This window comes from Andrographis paniculata, unplaced genomic scaffold, assembly GCF_009805555.1.
Source record: "Andrographis paniculata isolate CXL003 unplaced genomic scaffold, ASM980555v1 Contig52END, whole genome shotgun sequence".
In the NCBI taxonomy this organism is placed as follows: Eukaryota; Viridiplantae; Streptophyta; class Magnoliopsida; order Lamiales; family Acanthaceae; genus Andrographis; species Andrographis paniculata.
In genome coordinates, this window is record NW_026137587.1 from 3,778,450 (window position 1) to 3,791,990 (window position 13,541).

Sequence of the window (13,541 nt, forward strand, 5' to 3'; positions counted from 1 at the left end):
TCGCGGATCGTCCAAAGAAAACAACAAATCTAAAGACGATGATCAAATCGCCAACACGGAGACCGAAGCTCTCCAAAAGGGGGAAAAGGAAAACCAAAGATTAAAGTCGTGGATCGTCTAAAGAAGACAACAAATCCAAAGACGATGATCAAATCGCCAACGCGGAGACCAAAGTCCTCTAAAAGCGGCAAAGTCAAAACAAATGTCAAAGTCGCGGATCGTCCAAAGAAGACAACAAATCCAAAGACGATGATCAAATCGCCAACACGGAGACCAAAGTCCTCCAAAAGCGGCAAAGCCAAATCAAAGATCAAAGCCTCGGATCGTCTAAAAAAAAGACATCAAATCCAAAGCTGACGATCAAATCGCCCGCACGGAGACCAAAACCCTCCAAAAGCCGGCAAAGTCAAACTGAAGACCAAACCTCTTCGGATCAAAGAAGCCATCGAAAACTAAGTTAGAAAATAAATCGACCCGGAAGGAGAATCAAAGGATCCATTTAGAGAATAGGACCCGCTTTAAATTCAAATCAAATATAATTTGTACAAATTTTGTGTTTATTAAAAATAATACAATTTTTTGTCTACAATATATAATACATAAATGCTGATGTTAAAAGCAATAATTATATCATTTCAAATTATAGTGTATACGAAATTTATAAATTATAGTACCAAGCTTTGAAATAAAACTCCATGCACGTTCTTCAACTGGAGAAAATAAATTCAATTGATAGGGCAAGAAAATAAAATAAAACTAAATAATCAGAAAAATATCGAGACTTGATGCTGAGTGGCTTGGGGGATTGAATTTTGGATTGAGTTTGAATAGTAAAAATTTTGAATTCGAACAGTTGTATAATGTGACATAAATAAGTGTTTATGTAATATTTTGAATGTAAAATTAATTTTTAGTATAATATAAAATATAAAAAAATAAATATTTGATTTAATAATTTTTAGAAAAAAAAATTGATGAATAATGAAAAATTAAATTTCCAAAATCTTGTAGAAGAACACACCCTTAAGTGTACAAGAATTTGTCAGGATTAACATAAATGTTGTGTTTATTCTGTAAAATAGTTTGAAATGATATATATTTTTTTTTTATGTGAGATATAAGAAATTGCGTAGATAATATAAAATAATGAATGCATGTAATATATATGGTTTTGAAAATGTGTGCGAATAAAATACAAAAAGAACATGTTTTTTTAAGGTAAAATTGCTCATAACTCTCCTATAGTTTCGAAATCCAACGTCAAATCTCCCTATACTTTAAAAATTGCATAGCACCCCTTTATACTTTAAAAAACGTTGTATAAAAATCCACTACTATGAAAACTCTCTTGTATGATGATAAGATGATTTCCTATCGGTATATTTTGCATGGCGGGGGGTTCATGTAATATTTTTGAAAGTATAAGGGGTGTAATACAATTTTTTTAAAATAAAGTGGGGATTTACGCTGAGTTTTAAAACCACAGCAGAGTTTCATACAATATTTTTTAAAATAAAATAGAGATTTACGCTGAGTTTCGAAAATTATCGACAATTTTGCCTTTTTAAAAAATATATATATAGTTTCTAATTATTGAAGCATGTAATCAGTAATTCTTTTAATTCATAAGCAATATGTATATGATAAATATCTTTTTAATCATCATTATACATTATTTTTATATATAGTGTTACGACGTATTAGGATTAATGATCAAATAACAAATAGAAATATAAAAAAGACACAAATTTACGTGATTCACTAACAACGTGTTGGCTGCATTCATTGACAGAAACGGAGAACAAATTTATTGAGGACGACTGGATTACATATTACAGATTTTATATCTCTAATAAACTAAGAGAATACATCAGACGGGTTCAACCCAATACCAACTCAAAGGGCCAATACTACATACCGTTATGCGAAGTATATTAATATGTAGTATTTTCACGCCATTTATATTTTCTATTTTCATTTTCCTGTCATTTCATTCGTAATTTACACCAATTGCACTCTAAATTCCTTTCATAATTGTTTATTTTTTAAAAATAAAAATAAAACATTAGATATGATCTTTTATAACAAAAATATAATACTACATTTCTTTTAAATGTAATTGATGAATAATGCAAAATTTTCAAATATACGTGTATATATATATATATATATAAACATAATTATTTTGTTTGTTGTTATTCTTGATTTGGTGACGTTGTAATAATAATAATAAATAGAAGTGGGGTGCATGCAGATAAGGTACGACACTGTTGAAGTACACGCGTGATGTCTACCATATATATATATATATATATATATTAGCATCACCTGATTATTAATAACTCCAAATTTTGGCCCCTACCCATAACCCAATTACCCACCCACCCACCTTACCTTGTAAATTTATTTCTGTATCATATCCATCATTTCCTTGTAATTAAATACTATCATGTTTTATTTTTAAGATATATCGAAGTTATTTAGATTCATTGATCGGAGAACATTCAATGTGTATTTAATTTGGTTTCAATATATATTTAAATCATAGTTGGATTTAATTTTATATATAGAATTGTAAAAATTAAATGAAACTGAATTTATTTTAAAGAAAATAAAACTCCCATACTAAAATATTGGGTAAACTGTTTTTTAGTCTCGTATTTTATTTTTTTATTATTTTAGAATTTTAAATAGACTATGTATGAAAACAGTCCCGTAACTAAAAGAAATTTCGCTAAAATAGTCTTCTGGCGTCGAACTTGCCGTGTTGGCCAGCCGGTGTTGACGTGGCGCTGACGCGGATGACATGTTATCGCCACATACACGTGGGAGGATCATTTAGTGCAAAATTTTTTATTTGCGGAACTATTTTCGTACATAGTTTATTTAAAGTTCTAAAATAATAATGGGATAAGAGATATGAGACTAAAAAAACAGTTTGTAAAATAAAAAATTATAAAAAAATCTCACGTGTCGATAATATGACGTATACGTGGCAATAAACTGTCAACCACGTCAGTAACTGCGGGCTAGCATGACAAGTCTGGCACCTGAAGACAATTTTAGCAAAAAAATGTTTTATTGAAGGGACTATTTTCAGACTTGGTCCATTTAAAGCTCTAAAATAATAAAATGGGTCAAATTCCGGACTAAAAAAATAGTTTATTCTAAAGTAATTTATAAAATAATTTTTTTTAAAACTTATAATTAATATTTATTTTAAATTAAAAATAGTGAAAAATGTATAAACTACAAACAAACAAAAGTGTTACGCTCTTTTTTGAATTTGATTTCAATATTTTACTAGTGATTTCCTATATATATATATAACCTTATTTATTATGGTATTATATCCAAACCACTCCGTTTATTTTTTATGACTATAATATTAATTTGTTGTCAATTTTATTATGGTAAATTATGTTGGGTGTGTTGACTTTATGTTCTTGGATGTAAGTGATTTTTTTTTACACTAAGTATGAAATTGATAATATAAAAATAAAATTTTATATTTAATTATTGATTTTTTTATGAATTAATAGAATATATAAATTATAGGGTTGCCTAGCTGGTTTTGGTTTGAATTTGAAATTTTAATTTAAAATTTTAATTTAAATAGTATTTTTATAGTATTATATTTTGTAAAAAAAAATAATGTATTTTTATGGCAAGTTTGAAACACAAACCAAACACACCCTATGTATTATGTATTATGTTTATGTGTATAAATTATATTTTTGGTAATATTAAGTAGAAAGTTGTATCAAAAAATTTTGTTGTGTAAACACACAAGTTGTTTTGAGTGTTATTTAACCACAATAATATAATGCATTAAATCAAAAGAAATCAATTCAAAGTTAAAATGTACTGCTCCCTCCGTCCCCGAACTATAGTACTGGTTGTATTGGACACGAGATTTAAAGAATATTTATACTATATTGATAGTGAATAAAAAGTATAGGTAAAAGACATTTTTGCTCTTGTGAGTGTATTAGTGTAAAATGTAGTGACAATTGTGTAATAATAATGAAATAGTAAGGATAGTTTTACAGTGATATGGTTATTTATGAAAATAAGACTATTGTTTTGGATCTGACAAAAATAGTAAACAAGACTATTGTATTGGGACGGAAGGAGGAAAAAGTATAATTTACTACAACATTGAGGATACCATATTTCATGTTCAATACCATAAAAGAAAATTTAATTTGATGTGATTTGAATCTACACAAACAACCACAAGAGTTGCATGAATTGCATTTCAAAATTTTCTGAAGGTTGGACTAATAAATGAAAGAAGTAGGTATTGATAATTTGATATATTGACTGATAGCCACCAACAAAGAACTATGCATGTGTTTGTTTGTGGGTTTTAGTTTTTCAGTTTGAATTTTGAAATAGTAAAAAATTGAATTTGAATAGTTGTTTGATGTGATATAAATAAAAGTTGATATGATATTTTGAATGTAAAATAAATTGTAGTATAATATTAAAAAAAAATAATGGTTTGATGTAATATTTTTTGAGGAAAATAAGAATTTGAATAGTAAAAATGTAAAACCCACAAAAGAACACAACCTGCGTGTTTCTTTGGATTTGATTTAAAAAATTTAGTTTAAGTTTTGTATTTAAATAATATTTAATGAAATATTTTGTGAGAAAATTTTTGTTTCCGAAAAACATATAATTGAAATAGTAAAATGTCAAAAACTTTTAATCAAGTACATCAAATATGTACTATTTTTTGAAAAATACTTTATTCCATCTCGGAGTGTGTTTGTTTTGTAAAATAATTTGAACGAATATATATATATATATTTTTGTGAGTTATTGAAAATTGTATAGTTAATATAAAAATAATGAATATATATAATATATTAATTTTTTTAAAAAAATATATGTAAAAGAAAAAAAAACAAAAACATAATCAAAAGAAACACACCCTAGTTGTATGATTTCTATCATAAGAAATAAGTTTGTTTCACTCAAATCTTTAACTTAGCCTCTTAAATAAGTTAAAGGGCGTGGTTTTTTTTAGGGATTTTACCAAAAATTATTTTTCATTTTCTATATTATTCTAAAAATCAATTTTATATTCAAAATATCACATCAACATTTATTTATATCATATCATACAATTATTTCAATTCAAAATTTTTACTATTCAAATCTCAACTCAAAATTCAAACCTCCAAACAAAGTTATATAAATAAAAGTTATATCTACAGTCAATGTTAATTATGATCAATAACCCTTAAATTAAATCGCCTGGTGTAACTTGCCTTATCAAGTTTAGTTTATAGGGTATTAGGTTCGGCCGGAGGTTTACCCAGTGCGCACTTTCATGTAATGATTGTGAATTCTCGAGTTATCGAAAAAAACAAAAAAACCCCTTGAATTGAAAGATATATATTATTACTTGATTTATTTAATGAATCTAAAAATTACTATTTCAACCATAGATCAAATATCAACCATAAATTATTGTTGTAATGATGAAATAGTGAGACACTTTAGGAAGATGGTGTTAGAACCGTTGAATGAGACTATTGTGGCAAGATTTGCCCAAAGATTTACTTATGAATTTTGCTTTTCCCTTTTTGTTGTTAGTCAATTTCTATGATTTGTCAAATTAGCTTTTTTATCCTAAAAATGAAATCTTTTTGCCCTTAATTTTAAACCCATGTGGGGTGCCCCACAACACACCTTTTAATTGTGTATTTTTGTGTGTCCTGAACTTTTCTATTCCCTCTATTCTCTTCAATGAAAATCGTTAATAAAATTTATGTATTTCTTTTTAATTATAATTCTATCACTTTTTTTTTTTCAAAAAAAAATTATATCTTTAATAAAATCTTATTCATAATTTTTCTATTTTAATTTTTATTATATTTTTATTTTACCATAAAAAAATATATTACTATATTTTAAAAATATAATGTTCAGATTTTGTTTAACATAATTTTATAATAATATTATTTTATATGAAATTTTATGAAAAAATATTAGAATTTATGATTTAGACATTTGCTTTATTTATTAAAATATTTTCTTAAAAATAAAATAAAAAATAATATGAAATTTTAATTTAATTTAATTTATTTCTTATGTTACTTTTTTTTAAAAAAAAATTATTATTTAAACATAAAATATTATATTCAAAATAAAAATCAATACCAAATTCAAATAATTTTTTAAAAAAAATATTATGTAAATATTGAATCTAAATAGTAAGTGTGATATCTTGATAAAATAATAATTTTTTTAAAAAATTAATATAATAAAAATTGAGATAGAATATAATCTTTATTTTATTTTAGAAAAATTAGGAAGTAAATAAAATAATAATAATAAAAAGAATAGATAATATCTTCTCTCACATTACATGTAATGTGACAACCTTCTATCAGAGGGAATAGGGAAAATAGGGGAAATGAGAATAGAGAATTTGATGCCGTCCTAAACATAGTACTCCCTTTGTTTCATATCTATATATCTATTTACTTTTGGCACTGAGTTTAAAAAATATTAGTATTATATTGGAATGTAGTAGAAATAAAAATAAAAAGACTTAATTGTCCTTATTAGTATTGTATGATACAAAAGTAATTTGTATAATATATTGTAAATTGGAAGGGTATCTGTAATATTAGGTAGATAGTACAGTTACTAAAAAAAATTGATATTTTGTTATAGGACAGACGAAAATGAAATAATGAACAAATTATGAAGGGACGGAGGGAGTATATATATATATATAACTCATGTGTAATAACCTAACCCTAAATCCTAGGTTTGGCATCTCATGTTTATGATAAGATTTTCAAGAATATATATATGGAATCAATGGAGATCAACATTTAACTATAGATAGATTCAATAAATTATGTTTATAGTTATATATATATATGTCTCAACATAAGGGTATGAATTACTGAATTTACATTTATATTATAATTTATCTTATATATATATATATATTTTTTTTTTTCTTAATCATGCATAAAATTTCTATTCTTGTACATACAAATAAAATTAAATGTTTATGCATACTTGTCTTATTAAAGTATGCAAAATAGATTTATATAAAGTATTTAAACAATATCAATATATCAAATCTATCATTTTGAACTATTTGCTGCAAAATTATTAAAATTAGAATTTAAAAATAAAACATATAAGAAATATGACAATTGATAACTCAGTTCAATCATAATGATCTACGTTTAGAGACGATTTAGTTAGATATCACTAATATTTTCAATATAAATTTGAAAAAAAATAAATTGGGTATTTATAAATATTAAAGAAAAAGTTCTAGCAGATGTAAAACCCAATAATTTGTACAAATTGCCTAAAAATTTAGACTTCAATTTGGCACTTCACAACATAACACTATCGACAATAAAAAGTTCATTTATTAATGTAGTAATTTGGTTTATGTACAAATAATAAATATTCTTATATTTTGTCTAAAATTATTAACATATCAGTGTCTTATTCTATAATCCATCAACTGTACTTTACAATCATTTTAGTTAAAATACTCTTATATATTTTTTTCGTCATTTAAAAAAATCTTCATTTGTTTTTTAAGTTATTGTATCTAATCTTAAAAATATTTTTTATGTATATATACTATTTTATACAAATGTCATTATACATATCTAAAAAGTTATTGTGTCTATATTGCTATTTCTTTTACATCTAATTTCACTTTTTTAAAGATTACGCACCTTATTTTATTTTAAATTCTCTAACACATATATATCTTTTAATTTTAATTAGTTATTCTAATTTTAATTTATTATTTTTTATATTACGAAATAATTATTTTTAATAATATATTTTTAATTATTTACTAAATATATTTCTCCCAAAATTCATATGTCTATAATAACCTGGACATAATAACAGAAATGGAGAAATAATATTTTATAATAAGAGATAATATTTTTACGAACAATTACGAGAGTTGAATGGTTAAAAATTGAGATGAAATGCAAAGTAAACAAAGGGCGTGTTTGTATAAATTTAAATTAATTTTACCACAAGGTCAATAAAATATAGTATTATTTATTTTTATAAAATATTATATTAAAAAAAAATTTATCATTCAACTTTATATATATATATATATTTTTTCTTTTTTTATCAAAAATATTTTTTTGTTTCATTTTTAGTAAAAATACCATTTTTTTTTATTTTACTTTTTGTACTATAAAAAAATATATATATGTATTTTTATTTATTTTTTAAAAAAATCGTGTCCGATCAAATAAATAAATTTTGATAATATAAGTAATATTATTCAAATTAAAATTTTAAAAAAAATACTAAAAAAACAAATATTTTCAAAGGAAAATCTTATCTGAAATCTTTGAATTGATCTAATATACTGGACGGTAAAATGACCCATTTAATTAGAATACAGTATTTTATGTAATATAATTTAGTAACTTAAGTATAGTACTTATAATGTCATTTTATTTTTTTTTTTTAAATAGTGTTATTAGTATTTTTAAACAAAAAAATAATATATATATATAATTAAAAAAATTAAAATAGATGTTTAAATATTTTAAACATTATATTTTAGTAAAAATAGTATATAATATGAATATCATTTTTTTATAATAAAATTTTATATAATACAAATAAATAAAAATATAGTTATTTATCTATAATTAAGTATAAATAGTTTTATAGAAAGAAAATAAAAAATTTAAATATAAACAAAAATATTTATTTATTTAAAACAATAAAAATAATTTTTAGTAAAAATAATTAATTTATATTTATTAAGTATATTTTAAAAAATTATTAAATTTATCCAAAAAAGAATAAAAAAAATCATTTGATGTGGAACAGACTTAAAAATAAAAAGAAATGGGAGGAAGAAGTATTTCAATGTACAAAGAGAAAATAAAAAGTAAAACGTTTGCATATATTAACTGTAGTTGAAATATAGATAGACAGATAAATAAATATTGTGTGTTTGTTCGGGGGATTGGATTAGAGTTTTACTATTCATCCCATTTTTTTCTCCAAAAATATTAAATTAAACATTTATTTTTTATTTTTTATATTATACTAAAAATCAATTTTACGTTTAAAACATCACATCAATACCTATTTATACCACATTATACATGCTATTCAAATTCAAATTTTTTACTATTCAAATTCCAACTCAAAATCTAAACTCCCAAACAAACACACATAGTTTGTTTTTTTTACCCAAAATTTCAAGTTTCTAGGTTTCGTTTGAATTGGTTTCTATAAAATGCTTTTGACTTCTATTTTAAAAATATATATATATTTATTTATATTTGTATTGATTTTTTCTCAGAAATAAAAGTAGCTTTAGGCTCCAAAAATACTTTTTTAGAAAACATTTGAAGAGGTACTTCTTGGAAAAGAATAGAAAGAATTTTACTATTTCAATTATAATTTTAACGCTAATAATAATAATAATAATAATAACAAATTAAGTAATCAAGTAAAATAAAAATAAAAATAATTTATTTATATAAAATTAAATATAATTGTATTTAATTATTAATTTATATATTTTATTTTAATTAAATTTAAAATTTATGATTGAAAATATCAAATTTTAAAAATATAAATTTTAATTATATAGGAGATAATTTAATATTTTTAAATACTTCATTTATAAAGTTAAAATAATTTGTAAAATAGTATTATTTAAATTTAATTGTAAATTTTTAATTTTCATTTTTATATAAAGTAAAAAATTACAAATATAATTTATACATAAAATTTAATAAATATATTTTCAATTAGTTTAGATAATTAAAATTTGTAAATATAATTTATAAAATTCTAAATAAATTAGAAAATTTTAATAAACAATACTCCCTCCGTCAAAGCTAAAAGTATACAATTACTTTTGGCGCAGAGATTAAGGAATAATAGTATTTTAATTATAGTGGGTAAGTAAAAGTAGTAAAATGATATTTTTGCCTTCACTTTTTTGGTATAAAATGTAAAGTATGGGTATTTATGAAAAAAATGGAGTATTTAATGAAATTGTTATTTTGTAATTGGACGTTCCAAAATAGAAATATGTATACTTTCTAACTGGACGGTGAGAGTGTATTAACATTACTATGTCTTATTCGGTAATTTTAACAATTTATAAGTACTTTTAACTTTATTATATTTAAACTATTTTTTTTATAAAAAGCTGCTTTTATAATTATTCATCCAAATATAAAATCGAACTACTTCTATTTTTTGTTAATGCTTTTTGCTTTTGGTTTCTGTTTATTTCTTAAATCAATTCAAACGGGTCCTTACTATTTAGACTTTACGTTTTACCCGAAAAAATATATATTTTCGCAAAATATATTATCATACATTATCTTAATATCAAATTCAAACCAAATTTGTATCGAACTCATGAAAAAAAACATAAATTTATTTATTTAATCTAAAAAAAAAGGAGCATATAATTAAATGAATATAGACAAGAAATCCGAAGAGGTCAAATTTTAAAAGATTTAGGTGCATGTGATGATTTGATATTTGACATCCCATATATATATATAATATGCGTATGTATGCTGTAAATTACTTCTTCGGTTCAGAAAAAGTATGTATTTGGATTTTAATATAGTAAATTAAAAGATAATTAATAATTTATTAAAAGGTAAATATAATTTTGATATTTTTATTTGAAGTTGCGTTTGGTATAAAGAATGGAATATCAAAAAAATAAAAAAATAATAGAATTGGAGAGAAATGAAATTAAATAGAGAATGAAAATTAATTTCTTGTTTGTAAAACAGAAAATTCAGTTGAAAAATAAAAAAAAAAATATGATGAAACAATAATAAATGATTAATAAGATAAAAATAAGAGTTTTAATAAATGAGAATTAATGAAAAATATTTTTTGTGAATTTTTTTATAAATATTATAAATTATATACGATGTTCTTTAAAATTATATTTTAATACAATTTTTTAAAATATCGTAAAAATAAAATAGTTAACAATAAATTAAATTTAATTTTTATAAAATTGAAATAATATAATTTTAAAAATTTATAAACATTAAATAGTACCAAAAAAAAGTAAAAAAAAAATTAAATGAAAATATATTGCAACATTATTTTTCTATGTTTATCTGCATATGGATTATTTTTCAAGTTCCATTTATCTGAGTCGAACAAACAAGAGAAATGATACCATTTTCCATGTCCTCATTTCTCTGTATCAGACACAACCTTAATACTTTATGTTTATATAACGATATATTTATAATTTATATAAAAATTAAAAATATTTTGATAGTAATATATAATTATTTGTATTATAATAAAAAATAAATATTTTTAATAAGAAATATGATAATAAAAATAATACTTTCAATTTGCAAGGAGGAATATAAAAACTGATACTAGTTGGTGGTTTTTCTTTTGTTATTAGTATCTGAAGGAGTAATTTAGAATTGATATTCTGCAAGTTAAAATCTTTTAATCTGCAAGATTTTACCTTAGATTTTACTATTTCAAATTTATTTTCTCTTCAAAAATATTAAATCAAAACACTCAATTTTTATTTATTTTATTATACTAAAATTTAATTTTACATTCAAAATATTACATTAATACATATTATATGACATCAAACAAATATTTCAATTCAAAATTTTACTATTTAAAATTAAAACTTAAAATCAAAATCTCTCAAGTAAACACACCCGTCATTTTTTGTGTTATATTAGTATTTGTTTCTACAGTGATTCAATCATAGTAGCCAGTACAGAGGAAATATTATTTAGGGGATCTCCAAACCAGCGTCATTTGGATTGTACCAGACGTTGCATCATATTTTTTTAAAAAAAATTTAAATTTAAATTTAAATTTTTAAATTTATTTTTTATTTTTAAAATTTTTATAAAAAATATTTTAAATTATAAAAATAAAAAATTATTTAAAATAATAAAAAATTGAATATTTTAAAAATAAAATTATGATTAAAATAAAATTACTGTAACAACATCGTAAAAATTAAATAAATGAAGTTAAGTTAAAGATGCCTTAACATACTAACTAAAAGTACGTACTCCTTTTGCTCATCCCAAATATATAAATTGTACCTATTGAGTATTTGATCCGCGTTGAAAAAATAATCGGAGCTTTCCTTTATAAAGAACAACTCTTTTTATTATTAATTTATTTTTAGATAGAGTTCCGAATTCTTTTTTAATAATATTATTTTCATCCGTCCAAATACTATATGTATATATTACTAAATTTAATCATATTAGATATTTATAAATACTTTTAAATTTATATTTATTTATATTAATACTATTAAATTAAATTAATGTTTACTTTGTGTATGGACGAACGGAGTATATTAATATGCATATATTTCATTTTTGTAATATTTATATGAATCTTACAGTACAAAAATATATTGAGTGAACAAATTCAAATGTGTAATTTTTATTTTTATTTATTTATTTATTCTAAAAAATGACATCTCTACTAAATAGAAAATAAATAAAATCATACAAGAAATATAAGTAAAACTAAAAGCACAATAGCGAGTGTAGTTTTGGCTGTTCATTAAGACAAGGGAAGATGGTTGGAGTGTCCATTAGGGTTGCTGTCTTGATGCTATTGGTCGGATTTAATTCAAGTTTTTTATTTTTCTTTTTTTTTAAAGACACTATAAATCATATTAAACGAATCATATTTAACATATAAATTAAACATCGGGAGTTAATTCAACTTGTTTTTTTTTCTCTATTATCATTACATATTCTTTTAATACCAAAATCAACTAAAATTACATCATATGTTGTTTAATTGTTCTTAAATTTAAAAAAAAAAAAAAAAAAAAAAAAAAACGTGATTATTAATATAATATTTATATGAGAATATTGATAAAGTTTCATTGCAATTATTTAATTGATGAAAAAATTGAACGTCACCCCGCATGCTTATTTTAGAGTTTGGTTTATTTTATTTTATTTTTTCAAGTTATTTGTTCAAAATAGTTTGTTTATAATATTGTGTAAAACAAAAAATTGTATTTTTATTAAGAATCGTAATATTTGTATAATAAAAAAGAAAAAAAGAAAATTGAAGTCAATAGTTTTGTGTCATTTATGTTTAACTTTGAAAAAATTTTTAAGGAATATTTTATAAAAAAAATATATATATATTTTTACTAAAATAATGAATAATAATTTAAAATATTTTACTTTTGATTGAGAACAAGGCTGAATAATAAAAAATTTAAAACCCAAATCAAACAAACCTAAAACTAAAAAAGGAGAATAAATTGGGCCTTAATGATAATTATTGAAGATATAATGAGTTGTGCTATTGGGCTGATGCTTCAATAATGTTGAACTTAATTAGTAAATGGGTTTGTCTATTTTTTATTTAAAAGAAGAAATTATTATTCAATTTATACTTATTTTAATAATATATATATATTTTATGAATTAAATACAATTTAAACTTAAGTTAAATACATATTCAAACTTAACCAA